Source organism: Argopecten irradians, chromosome 11 (genome assembly GCF_041381155.1).
Source record: "Argopecten irradians isolate NY chromosome 11, Ai_NY, whole genome shotgun sequence".
NCBI classification, from domain to species: Eukaryota; Metazoa; Mollusca; class Bivalvia; order Pectinida; family Pectinidae; genus Argopecten; species Argopecten irradians.
The window spans coordinates 30,204,413-30,217,879 of NC_091144.1; the positions used below are offsets into that span (position 1 = coordinate 30,204,413).

At 34.6% G+C, this 13,467-nt stretch overlaps 1 protein-coding gene across 1 annotated transcript in view; it reads left to right on the top strand.

Annotated features, from left to right (window-relative positions):
* The first annotated feature begins 12,814 nt into the window (after positions 1–12,814).
* Positions 12,815–13,467, top strand: part of LOC138335272 (uncharacterized) — a 51,545-nt gene continuing 50,892 nt past the window's right edge. Inside the window, exon 1 of the mRNA XM_069284281.1 lies at positions 12,815–12,967. The gene's annotated coding sequence lies outside the window, so the exon portion shown is untranslated. The remainder of the gene's footprint in view (positions 12,968–13,467) is intronic.

The following is a 13,467-nucleotide window of genomic DNA, read 5'->3' on the forward strand; positions in this document are numbered from 1 at the left end:
ATGTATTAATACAGTTAAATTCCTGTTTTAACTAGTGATATTTGGCAGGTCTATAAATCACTTAAGTGCAGTTGAACACAACAGAATTTACAACCACTTATGCATGAACCTTGTGACCTTTCCTGAAATGTACATTTTTGTATATTTTACAAGGTAATAAATTATACGAGTCGACATAGTTTATAGCCGTGATAAATACTCACCCTTGTGATCAACTTAGTTACATTTAAAACATGGCTATGATGTCATCTTTTGTTGTCCCCAGTACTTTACTTAGACAATTGTTCAAGTACTTGTTCTGTCTGTAGATTAGTACACCTTTCACTGTACATTAGTTTACCTGTAGCTGTAGATTAGTTTCAACTAATCTACAGTTCCAGGTAAACTAATGTACAATGAAAGGTAGAGAGTGACACTACATGCAGCATTGTAAAATTGGACAGATAAATAACAAATAAATGTAATCAAATTCAACATAAATGTAATAGAAAACTTCAATAATACATATTATTACATATTTTCCGTTTTATATATTGATTCTTGGACATCGGCATAAATCAAATCACATCAACCACAACGCATAAAATTACTCCTTGTGTTGAAAATCAAGACTCAGTATTTCGATAGCACAGACATTCCTACAATGATGTTTTAATTTTAGATAGATATGTGTACTTTCCTTCTTTGAATATTGAATGAATGCTTTCGGTTTATTTCCCAATAATTTCACTGTTAATTATCCCCCGCCCAACGAAGAACACAACTCTAAAACCAGCAGAGATATTTCCAAGAAACTTCATAGACACATTGTTCTTATGGTCTAGTAGTGCCTTTTGCTATTTTTAGGTTTTCACTTTTTTGTGCTTTTTTCTGTAACCATAGAAACATTGCTGAAAATATCATATTTTTGTAGCAGGTTCATTTCCGGAGCATAATTCTAAAACCAGCAGAGATATTTCCACGAAACTTCATAGACACATTCTTTTTATGGTCTAGTAGTACCTTTTGCTATTTTTAGGTTTTCAGTTTTTGCACTTTTTCCGTTACCATGGAAACATTGCTGAAAATATCATGGTAAATGGTAAATGTTACTTTGCAAAACTCCACCCATCTTTGTGTATATAGTCTAATGTAAATGTCAAGGCTGTATACCTGATTCAACAATTGCAGCCCCGCTCTACTTGAATTATACTCCATCTTTCTTTAGCTCAACTTCCTTTTTTCCTGTTCTTTTTTCATACACATAAGTCTCCACAATCAAACTTACTTCAGCTTTGATATCTCCATTGGCGGGGGATCTGAATGACTATGTCCTTGTTGCTTCATTTCCTGAATACATACACGTAACACATAAATCCACGTTTTCCAAATTGAATAATTTCGGTATAATTCCTTATCCAAGAATCACACAAAGCCTACTGAACTAATTTGGAATTTTAAGCATTTTTTTCATCACTTTGCCGTTTTCACTGAATTTCAATGTAGTTTCCTTTAGAATCCACTAAATCTTGATATTATGTTTTAGGACCAATCATATTCTTCATTTCATAACGTAGAGCGGTATATTCAAAATTACTACGTTTCCATGGTAATCCTCCATGAATATCCGACAAGTTATATCCAAGTGAATGGTCTGCCTCTGACATAAAGAGCAGTTAAATCAACATATTACAAAATAAACTTCTTATTGGAAATTTGATAATCATTTTAGATAGTTTGACTTCGTAAAGATCTGATCTGCACTGTCTGCCATGTTGCCTCTTGTACTGCTCAACTCAGAATGAAGAGAACTCAAGCTCACAAAAAATTCTCTGGTAACAACATTGGTATGGAATTTCATGAAAAATTCACGCAATGCATGCACGGCCAGAGAAGACATATTACAACAGTTACTATGCTGACATGTCCAGTGTCAAAGATGGGTGAAGGCCTTACCTGTAGATTAGTTACACAATAGCCATAGTTAGCATTGTACATCAGAGTTCCATGTTTTAAGTAAGAGAAACACATCAAACTGTAGATTAGTCAAGGTAATGAACAATGCTCGGCCCTTCGGGCCTCGCATTGTCCATTATCTTGACTAATCTACAGTTTGAGGTGTTTCTCCTATACGTATGTTCAAGTGCACCAAAGAGGTGATATATAGGCATGCAAAAATAGTATTAGTTTAAAACAGGAAGAATGTCTTAAGTAGCTGTGTTTAACTTTCTTCAGGAAAAATAATACCCGTCATCCTTCGTCCATTTGTTGATATGTTGATCATTATAGTCACCGCAGGCAACATCTTATTATCTACACCACTCTGAACTTGAAAATAAAAAATATCTTTCCATGTCTATTTCAATTGCCGATTTTGAAATGCGTCATTTCATTTTTACCCATGTCAACAGGGGCGTAGCCATGGTGAAAACAATTTGGATGCGATGATATAGTTTATCCACAGTGTAATACGGGCACCCCCTCTCAAAGGCAGTCCAACCATTAACAAAGACATCTCCCAAACAAGTAATGAATAGGAATCCGCTATGTAGAGATTTCCTTGTATGCTAACATCGAAATTTCCTCCTTGTGTTTTGAAAACATTTAAAATAAAATTGGATCATTGCAAATGAATTCGCAAACAATTCTTTCTTTTGTAAATTATATTCTTTGACTTTATTCCTCCAAAAGTGAAGAGTTTATACAAAACTTTAAGACAAAGAATTACAAACAGAAAAAAATGAAAGCGATTACATAAATAACACATATTTGCCCTCCTAAATCAGGACATTGTTATAAGAAAGTTGAGAGGAAAAAAGTACATATATTGAGAGGAAAAAATTCAATACATTAATAAGGAAAAATGATTAAATACAAACTGACATCTTCAAAGACTTCATGATATAAATGTAAGAATGTATACACATATTTACTGAAACGCTAATTCAGCAGCTTTCACAGAAAAGCAACAACAAACGTAAATCTTATAGAATACCCATCACCCGGTAATAGTTCCTGTATATAATCAGGGATGTACCCTAATAGGACACAAATAAGTTCGTGTCTATCTAAATTGTCTAATTTTACGTATAAACCAACTGGATAATTGTTGACAATATTTGTGAACCTTGATGTTTACAATCAAGTAAGCAATGAACTAAAGTATCATGAGATATCACATTACATTTCGCACATAACAGCTCACAACGTGGGTTTAACACAAACAATTTCCAAGACTGTTTGGAAGGGAAAACACCGTCTTCCAGAAATATGTTCAAGTATTTGTCTAAAAATATTCCAACATGTGTCGTATGTTCAGACTCATTCACAGTTTTACCACCCAAACTCTAGTTGCGTGCGGATCTTGCAAAACATGATTGATCATTATAGTCAACGCCAGCAACATCTTATTATGCTAACATCGAAATTTCTTCCTTTTGTTTTGAAAACATTTAAAATAAAATTGGATCATTCCAAATGAAAACACCAACAATTCTTTCATTTGTAAATTACATTGACAATCTGGGTATACATAATATGTACCATGGTTTAATAGGATACTTTTTGTAATAATCAGAAAATAATCGTCGACTGTGTGTTGTTTTATGGTGTTATACCGCCTTGATGGAATTAAATTATGACTGAGGTCGTAAACATTGTGTAAAACCTGACCATTATTATAGAATTTACCAGGTCAGTATAACACCATATTAACCGATCAAAAGGTCCCTAATTCTTACATTATATATAGTATGATATTATTTGAAAAAATGTGCATGTTACTATCAACAAAAAGACAACATCCTGGTGAACTCAACCTTTGGGGAGTAACGCTGACAAATTATTGAGTTGACTGTACATTTCGACATAGCTGTATTGAAGTCAGGTAATGAATCGGTTAGGAATTATAGATATCACTGGGAGATAGATTGGCGATCACCGTACAACTATTTACGAATTCTCTATAGCATGCCATGGGTTCGGCCACATTCTTCAATGAGCTAGCTGAAAGCACGATCAAAATGACAAGAGTTTCACTATGGCAAGGAGACACAACCCGATTATACCGCAGCCTCCCAAAACCTGTAGACATCCACACACAGCAACACATTGCACACATTGCCTTGACTGCTGATAGAACGTTAACCGTATAAACCAAGCCAAATCAAACCGTTTTCAATCAGCTCCGCCCTTCAGTGGAGGCAATTGCAATTAATTTGTCATTGTTTAAAAAAAGAGGACCGGAAAATGTAGCAGCCATTCTGGGGCTAAGGTAGGGAGCATCAAAACTTCACACAAAGGCTTTACCATGTTAGCTACAACTTCCGATACATGTATATTTATTTTCAAGTTCAGAGTGGTGTAGATAATAAGATGTTGCCTGCGGTGACTATAATGATCAGCATATCAACAAATGGACGAAGGATGACGGGTATTATTTTTCCTTAAAAAAGTCAAACCAAGCTACTTAAGACATTCTTCCTGTTTTAAACTAGTACTATTGTGCATGCCTTAATATCACTTTTTTGGTGCACTTGAACATACATGTAACTAAGTTGATCACAAAAGTGGGTATTTATCACGGCTATAAACTAGGTATTTATGTCGACTCGTATAATTAATAAACTTGTAAAATATGCAAAAAAATGTACGTTTCAGGAAAGGTCACCAGGTTCAGGCATACGTGGTTGTTAATTCGGTTGTGTTCAACTGCACTCAAGTGATTTATATACCTGCCAAATATCACTATAGTGGAGCGACTAAGTACGAACATCGTTCAGTGTTTGAAGAAAGCATGACATTTTGCATATGGCTTCTTTGGGACATAAGGTCTCAGGAAAAAAATGGACTCCTTTCAAATCCTTCCTCATAGTGAAGGTGCAGGAAACAGGAACACCCATTCCTACATTCTAGGGCATGGGTATCTTCTACCAAACCTTAATACTTCGTCTTCCTCCTTTCAAATCCTTCCTCATAGTGTAACTCCTGTGGAACTGTCAAGTCATCCATAACCACTTAACAACATTAAGACACACATTTCACCATATGATGTCTGAGAACACAATCCACCTTATTTCTCATGTATATGTATGGATTCCTTCTTTAGATCATACAGACGTCTGTCATACCTATCTGCCTTTAGAAAAGTTGATGAAAGTATTTTCTTTTACTGGCTAGGGCTTCTTTGTTAATTTACTTAGCGCCTTCTCATGGCAACCGCTATTCTTGTTTTTAAGGAGCTGGGGTTGTAGAACGTCAAAGAATTCTTGGTGGCACAATCAGCAGCCTGCACTTGCACTTTGTCATATATCGACGTCAACCAGAACTAAATTCGGCAGGGTTCCAGATGACCAATATCTGACTAAGTTAGTTTGCTGTCTGTGTTGTCCTAATATTGTTTATACTATCTGTCATCTCCATTGTTTGCACTTAGCTTGAAGGCTTATCGTTCTTCTGTTCTACATCGCTGCAATATATTTTCACCCATTACTTGGTGCCATATGCATGTTTTACTGACGATGGCTATGCGTTTTAGGTAGATTTAGTTTGCATATATCACACTACTAGCATAGCGCTAATATATGTTCTTAATTCAATACCATCAGCTGTCTTGCCTCCGCCACCTTCATCTCCAGTAATGAGATTGGGAGTTCTAGCTCGGAGGTTCAGCTAACATTTGTAAAGTTTTGACTTAAAGGTGCTTATGACTATCTTCGCAAGGACTTGTTTGTGGTTAATTCTAGTGCCACTACTGTCAAACTGATAGACGTACCACAAGGGGTTATGTCAGACAAGGTAGACATTCAAGCTTTGGTGGCAAAACCTTGCTATGAACTTACTCGAAGTCCTTACTTAAGTGGAGTCACCTGGTGTTGGAGTCGTTCGGGATTACATTAAACCAATGTCCCTGACATTTTATCTGATTATTAACAAAAGAGGAAATATCTTCTCCTGAATCCACATTAAAATTTCCTGGGATGCGGTTGACAGCCGGGCATAACCGTGGTTATGCAAAATAAGTGCGACCATCTCATCAATGAAGCCTCCTTTGGAAGACGAATCCCAAATGATATCCTTGCATTAAGTACTTCTGCCTGCAGGTCTGATATTTCTCCATCACACAACGTATCTTTCGGATGACTGCCAAAGTAATTTCGGTTAAATATTTGCTGATAATTCCCTGGCTGTGGTTAGGAATAGAGGTGTGAAATCATCCATATGCATTGTATAGTTGCAGTCATAATAAACCATTTGAAGCCTTGAATGCCTTCTTGCTTTAGCCAAAATATATCCGTTAGCCGTCCTTATTATTTCCATTCTTCTGGCAAATAATATTTTACATTCCACTTTCAAAAAGAAGATGATCCTCATTGGTTTTATCTCTGATTAAATATGAACTTACATTATGTGTTAAAAAGTCTCTGCCCAAGCCTCTTTTTAGAGTTAAAGAACTGAGTTCTTGTATGAATGTTCTTTCCAGAATGGCAAATATTGCTAGCGTGTAAAATCTGATTCAAGAACTATAATTATCTTTCAGGCATGGAAATGGATGTGAAACACGAATGTTTTTCAAGCTGCTGTAAACTAAAAGAGTAAAAGGTCCGATACCTGTCCGAAAGGATAATATGATAAGGACGACGTCGGGGATCATAAACGACCCGCTTTATGGAAATTAACGTTTTCATTTAATTCCTCTATTCATATTGGTTTAGAGAATAATGCTAAGTGTAAAATTTACAGAAGTTAATAACATTTGGGACTCAAGTTTTAAAGTAATGTGTTTCATAAATTATCAGCCGTTTCGGTTAATTTAGGTACCTTTAATTGGCGAGGGTCACCTCGCCATTGTGATCGTGGTTGCAAAATTCTCTTTCAGTCAATTTCCTCAATATGATTGGCTAAGAACTTGCTCGCAGATACTAGCACTCCTTGCGGCAGTGTATTCAACAACTTTGATTTTACCGGGAATTTTAAATAGCAAATTTTGAATATGAAAGTTACTGAAATAAGCGTATCTGTAATGTTGAAATAGGAATAGTAGATTACTACTTTCATATCCTTACCATATACATCATCCAAATGATCTTAGGTTGGAAAATTTTCACTTGAATTGTGTACAATGTATCTAGACTTTTCGTCCCGAAAATGGTGTTTTTAATACATGAAGACGTTTCGTCCCGAAAATGCTTCGCTTCGCCCCACGCGTTTAGTCCCTACTAGTGACAATTATCCCGCAACGGAAAAAATGAAATCTATATTTCACCTCAAACATTAAAATTGTTACAATAATGATTTTTGCACTTTGAATCATATTAGTTCGGGAGCAAATATATTTCAGGACGATATGGAGATTTGTTTATCACGGCTGCGTTATGCCACATGTACGTGTAAATCCACAATGGAAGAAAGACAACTCTAACAAAATTTTGGACAAACTTGGACTTCTGATAAAATAGCACGTGACAGACGGTGAACATTTTGTAAATGTCCAAGGTGGCGTAATCTTAAAACTAACGGCAGTTAATAAGGTATTGATATTTACCACATCCATTATTATCGATAATTGTATAAGCACAAGTATAAATATCAGATTATATCTATATACTAAAGCACGTTCAGAGATTACCACTAAACCATACTTTTAAAACATTTTAGTTATTTTCACCACAGGAGCTTGACGTTCTGATCATATACATACAGCATATGCATTAAACTAGGTAATACGAAGTATACATTTTTGGCCGAATGACATAAATCATATATGGAATGTTCATATAACTCGAAGTGATATTTTTTGGACTACTAGATCGACGAAAATGCCGATTTCTTCTTCATAATTCTTCCGTTAAACGGCACCTGAAAAGCTGTTTCAATCTGTAACAAATGTAGAGAAAACTGTTAATTGTTTAGCAATTGAGTTATATTTTACCAACAAGCATCAGAGATTAGCAATTAAAACTTACATAAACATATTCCCGACTCTCACTTGCATTGTGTGATCACTCGAGCGGAACTAATCTCTACCACCTGGCACAGTCTTACAAATGCAATCGCACAAAAGCCCACATGATCACTGTTTTTAGTGCGATTACATCTTAGGGTGTGAACAATGTTAATTTTTTAACTTTTTACTCAACAAAATAGACTTTACGCTTTTCATGATCAGCACCATCATTTTCTGTATAACTTATTAATTTACCACTGTACCCATGCATACGTGTGTATTTATACTTCTTTGTGCACATTATATAACAACTGCTATAGACTGTATATTACAATCAATTTTATGAAGGACAAAACTCTTACATGTAAGAACAGGAGGACTGAAGAACAGCGGGAATTAAACTTCAATAATATTTCCTCTATGCTGGTATTGCTATTTATGATTAAAATGTTTAATTATATGATATTAGCCTTTTCAGTAATTACTCTGTTAATACATTTATTGTTTCCTTATGTTTTACAGAATGTCAGCATGCATGTATCATTTCAACTGGAAACAGTCTAGGAGAAGAATTGTGTGAACAAAAAGAAGTAATTTTCAACTGTGGAAGCTTAATATTGTAATGATTTTCAATCCGAAAATAATTACTATCATCATCTTCAAATTCCTTATTGTGAATTTAACTGTAATATGATTTAAGCATATACCTGATATTTGTTTATATTCTATGACATGTACATGCTTGAAATGAAATGAATAAATAAAAGATTATTTAAATTTAAAACACAATATGACATTAGCTGTTTATATTTTTTGTCAAAAACATATTAAGCTTATCGTTCATAACACACTAATCATCACCTTCGAGACAATTTAATGAAAATCAATTAAACATTATTTGTATAACACAGGTCGTCTTATGTTTTCCCCGCCTTGACTATCAATGTTCCCTGATCACTCTGAAAGTATTGATTTTACCTTTTTTTTTCGGTCACCACATGAACTGCCTTTAAATCAATCACACCAATGAGACATACATTTACTGCATTCATTATAACACTGTAAGGCAATTCTGCAAGATCAGCGAACATTGTTGATTTACCTTGAATATCTACATGCACAGTATGGTACCATATGTAACAGGAGAGGAGAAAATGTAGCGGCAAGACCGGGATTCGATCCCGGGACTCTCCGAACACTAGCTGAGTGCTCTACCGACTGAACTACCTGGTCATCGATAATCGACCCAGTCCAGTCCCGCTACACTCCTCCCTCCTTTTTTTGAATACATACGAGACCCTTTCAAACACCACAACCGTTGGTTATTTAGTTGGGTGCCAATTCTGTAACAGGAGAGAAGAAAATGTAGCTCTTCCGACTGAGCTACCTGATCACCGATAATCAACCCAGTCTGATCCCGCTACAAATATTTATCTGGTTATTTTATCTCCCTTCCTATTTTCAATCTACCTTTATGACTTAGAATCTTACCTGGTGGAAAAGAATATTTTGTCTTACAAATCTTCACAAATTATGCACACTGTGATTGTTGCAAGCTAAACTACGTATCCGCTAGCTGATTGCTGTTGATTGCTAATGATCTCAAACACACTAATTACTTATTGTGCCAAGTTAAGTAAATATATTCTACTCTTTTCAAATATTCCTAAATATATTACTATTCATGTGTAATATCTCAAAACATTGACATGTGCATGGAGTACGGCGGACCAGACCGCCGATGTTTTGGACATCTGCTAGATATTTCAGTTTCAGGTTACGGTGGCCAATAAAAGAAAACAAACACAATGCGGTTTTCATATGTTATTTCTTCTAAATACAACACTTTTTGTGCAAGTTGTCAAGCATTTATGGGGAATATTTTGCATTGAAATTGTCACCTTCATACATCGGTTTTGGGACTCCCTGGACATTGTTTTTCCCCATTTTTTTGATGCGCAAAATATACTGATAGTAGATTTTTTAAGCATTTTCAGCCCTAAAAATTACCTGCGCAAAATTATACCAGTTTTTACGGTATATGATATTGGAATGTATCCCAAACTTTTTATCATATTATTTGCCAATAACACTGTTATGATATCAGAAATATCTGATGGTCTACAACAAGTGTTACATGAATTTTAACAATATTGCATAACATGGAAATTAGAACTTAATATCAGAAAGGTAAAAAATTGTGATATTCTCAAGACGTAAATCGGTACAACAACACCAGTTGATGTTATGGAATACAGAATTAGATTTATAAGAATTGTTTACATATCTAGGTACAGAAAATAATGTTAATGGTAGCGTTTTTAAAGAAAGGGAAAAAACCTGCTGAACAAACAATTAAATCGGTGTTTGCTGTTTATAAGAAATTAAGGAATGTATCTCTTCCTGTTCATCTTAAACTGAAAATATATTATACTCATCAGAGGTATGGGGATTTGATTTTTTTTTTTTTTTTTTTTTTTTGTAAAACGATCATGAAGTTAAGAAAGTGTACAAACAATTTCATGGTCGATGGTGAGCTAACAAGTTATCCGGTTTGAATTGAAGTTCGGATACAATGTATATCAATCAACTTGCTGTTTTACAAAAGAATAATTACAAAACTTGTTAAAAGTATACCAATTGACCAATTTATTCAAAAATCACATGGTGATATTGATAAGTCTTCTAGAGGACAGACATATTCTATATTTAAGACATTTTGGCATAGAAAAGTATGCCCCTTGTCTTTCTCTGCTGCAAAACAATACTTGTTAACTGATACTGTGGTCCCAGGAACTTGATGACAATAGTCATTAAGAATGGATATTTTCATTAACATCAAATTAACAAGGAAAACGCTAAAGGTGTCATAAAATCATTTGACATATAACATCATAGGAAATATTAGAATGGGCTTCCAAGATTTTAGTATGTGTCTCTTATTTTACACCTTGGTGTCCAAGGAATCCTCAAAAGTCCAAACTGGAAGGAACACCAGCCAAATTTATTTCTTATTGTACAAAAAACTACAGTTGTATTGACCTTAGAAATATATTCCTCCTAATATCGATTATAGAGCCGTTTCGGTAAACTTAGGTACTTTTAATTTAATGATGCCGGTCATCTTGAATTTCAGTTTGGCGGCCATTTAGAAAACTAAATAAGAATCGAATTATTTTTTATCAAAGGCTACAAAATTTAAATACTCACTGTATTTGCAGGTGTTTTATTTGCTTAAAGTCAGCTTGGCCAATCATTATAGTATTATTATATATAGATATAGGCACACGTAGTAAATTTGGCGGCCATCTTGGAATGCAGTCTTTCTACATGAAGTTTAACACTACCAGAATGATCCTAAATATCAATAATAAGAAGTACCAAAAAAATATGGGTGTAGACGTTTAAAAATGTTACATTTGTAATTTGTTTTTTTGCTCGATAATTTACAGAGTGAAATTGGGAAACAACTTTAATGTAAACGGCCATCTTGGATTTCAAAATGGCGGTCACGTTGAAATTAAAATAAGATTCAAATTATTTAATATGTATGTATCAAACACTAGACAAATATAAGTACTCTCACTATATTTGCTTCAAGTCAGCTTATCCATTTAAATGCATTAAATGTGAAGATATGGCTCGCAAAGTTCGCGGCCATCTTGAAATACAAAATGGCGGTCCTTCTACATGAAGTTAAACACTACCAGAATGTTCCTAAGTATCAATAATATGGGTGTAGACGTTTAAAGTTTGGGTTTAGCTGGTATAGAACGTGAGTTATGGGTCACAGAAGGTGGTTTTTGGCGGCCATTTTGAAAACCAATATGGCGGCCGCTAAGGGCCATGATTTTTTGGAGTCCATTTTTTCCCGAAACCTTATGTCCCAAAGAAGCCATGCGCAAAGTTTCATGCTTTTTTCAAACTTTGAACGATTTTGTCGAAAAATCGACCTTAGCCGCTCCACTACTAGTTAAAAAGGGGATTTAACAGTATAAATAATCGCCTGTTATTGAGACGTTCATAACAGCATATACGGAACATACATAATAAACAAGTGATGAAATAATAACCGATATTTATATTTCCTATATGTTTAATTTTATCATGAAAAAAACCCGAACCTTGTCTAAACAAACAAATAAACTGTCTAAACAAACAAAAGATAAAAAAAGTTATATCTTTAACAGAAGATACAGAAATGGCATATCGATATGGCTGTCTTGTGATGCATTTATACAATATATTCGACCTAAAATAACTGTAAGCACTCTTTTCCAGGTCTCGGAAATCGATTTGTGGTCTTAATTTGGTCCTTAATGCACCCTTAAATAGCGTCACTGCCAGTTGTTCTTGTTTTTTGACGATTACGCCATTTGTGAGTCTGAAAAAATATGAATATTTCCAATGTTTCAAACTTAATAAGAGGAAGTAAGGATGATATCCCGAAGATTATTTTTTATCGTTCCCGTAATTTTGAGGGACATTTACCGTAATAATTTTACGACACCAGTATTTCAGATCTATTAATTGAAAAATAGTCAATAAATGGTAATGTATTTGAGCATATAGTGGTTTTTGTTCTTTTCTTTGAATTTACGAACAAATAGATGCGACATTTTGATAGAACAATACGACCCAAGAATGAAAGATTCTCTTTACTACAGTAAATTAGTCTTTTATGATTTATTGAAAGTCATCAAAATGTTTGTAAATATACTGCCAATTATATGTAAATGTAAAATACTAGAAGTTGATTGTGTGGAATATGTTTCACAAGAATAATTGTGATCAGTTTCAGAAATTCAAAAGATAATTAAAGGGAAAATATATACACAAGTTGATGGATATATATGTAGACTGTGTATTGCAATTGTCTCCCTTTGTATGTGGGTCATTCGTCTGGTATTCGATGAGTTTAGCGTCGGAGTGCGCATGTAGCTCAGACGGGCCCGGCGAAGCGTCCATCAAAACAGATTCCATCCCGAAAGCAGAAGGACCCAGCCCTATAATTTTAAAACGTTGTCACGGGTGCATAAGAAGGTAGGTGAACCATTTTACATACCGTAAACTTATATATCACATCAGAAATGGGACATGTCATGTATTATTCCGAATCGGTACCGGTTGCAGGCGTTTTGAAGCTACCGGCATTATTCGGAAGTGTTTTCTAATTCCGGTTTCCTATTTCATTTCACTGGTTGATTGACCATTTTTGGCACAGCCTGATTGGGTTAGCGTTCAGATCGGATCAGAAGTGTCGGGTGAGGTCAGGACGATCCACACAACATCTGTCTAGTTGTAACAGGACGAAATCGGATCCGATGTGATTAAGTTAATTGCTTTTAAATCGATAATTTAGAGGATTTTTGTACACAAGCGAATTGTTTGTATCATGACATTTTACACGCTATTTCTGAGAGGTGTCAGAGTGCATGTATAATTAAAATAATTGAATGGCGTAACAGAAAAAATGTGTATTGAAGCTAAAGTATACAATGTATGTATTTTATATACAATGTATAACTATATATGTATGTAAT